Source organism: Chaetura pelagica, unplaced genomic scaffold (assembly GCF_000747805.2).
Source record: "Chaetura pelagica isolate M959 unplaced genomic scaffold, ChaPel_1.0 scaffold11, whole genome shotgun sequence".
Taxonomy (NCBI): domain Eukaryota; kingdom Metazoa; phylum Chordata; class Aves; order Apodiformes; family Apodidae; genus Chaetura; species Chaetura pelagica.
The window spans coordinates 4,957,252-4,958,656 of record NW_009952694.1 but is presented as its reverse complement, the minus strand read 5'-3'; positions in this window follow the sequence as shown (position 1 = coordinate 4,958,656).

The window sequence follows — 1,405 nt, the reverse complement described above, 5'->3', positions numbered from 1 at the left end:
GCGGGAGGGGGGGCCCGCGCAGCCCAGCCGCCGAGAGAGGTCCAAGCGGGGCCGTGGGCCTGGCAAGCACCGGCCAGGGGGGCAGGAGTGCGCTTTGCACGAATAGTTACACCCCGTCCCCGGCAGCGAGCGAGGTCTGTCCATAGCTGAGCAGGGGGCACTGCGAACCCTACATGCGGAAAACTGGCCTACCCCACTGACCTTCCCTGCAGGGAGGAAGGGGTATGTGGCACTGTTTACTTGTCTGTAAAATATGCAGAGTAATAGTCGAGAGCGAGGGTAATGGCACAGGGCATTGGGAAGCCCTACCAGGGAAGCCTGGGCGGGGCGCAGCCCCCCAACTAGGTTGGGAGAGCTTGGAAGCACCACCCGGGGCTACTGGGACACCTGCCAAGGGCACGGGCAGAGGGCCTCCGAGAAACCACCAGCAAGGAGTGAGGCTCGTCCTTTCCTCCAGTTTGGGTTTTGTTTTGATCCCTGTTGCAGCGAAGCCCGGAGACACCCACCCACGATGGGGATGTCAGGCAGCCCTGGCTCAGGTCAGGCTAAGCTGGGAGCCAGACCGCAAGCTCGCCTTGCACGGGAGCCAAGAGATCGCGGCTATAGATAGTAACAGGGAAGCTGCTGCAGCGAGCGTGTTTACAGCAACAAACAGAGCCTGCAGCGCAGTCTCCAAGCAGGAGCGTCACCCACAGGTCAGGCTAAGCTGGGAGCCAGACCGCAAGCTCGCCTTGCACGGGAGCCAAGAGATCGCGGCTATAGATAGTAACAGGGAAGCTGCTGCAGCGAGCGTGTTTACAGCAACAAACAGAGCCTGCAGCGCAGTCTCCAAGCAGGAGCGTCACCCAGCCAGTCTGAGCTGCCTGTCAGAGTGGAGGGGACAGCCAAGGACTGCCGCAGCTCACGGCCTGCACCGCTCCCTAGGAAGCACTGGCCCGTGGGCTATCCCCTCCTGGGGCAGGCATCAGCTACCCCAGGGCCGTGGGCTCCTCTCCCTGGCCAACATTCCCCTCATACCAGCTGCCAAAGCAGTGGGGTAAGCATGGTCTCTCCAGGAGTCTCAGGCTGCAGTCAAGATCCCCCCTCGGTATTGCCCAGATGTACCAGCAAATGAACAAAGCCACGACCCTGCTGTCCCTGTCAGCAGTCAAGCAGCAGGCCAGAACTCTGCAGCCACATCCCCAGCAGGGCCTGGGCTCATGCACTGGTGCACAGCAAGAGTGAGAGCGTCCAACACAGTTTCAAGTCCCAGACATTTGCCAGGCAAATTTCAGAAATCACCACATAGCCCTGCTGCTGTCTACAAACTGCCCTAGGGTTCCTCTAGCCAAATTGCCTCCCTTGAAAGAAGTGTCTGGAAATGAGGGAGTGGGACCCACTTCACCAAAGCCCAAAATATTTTTGT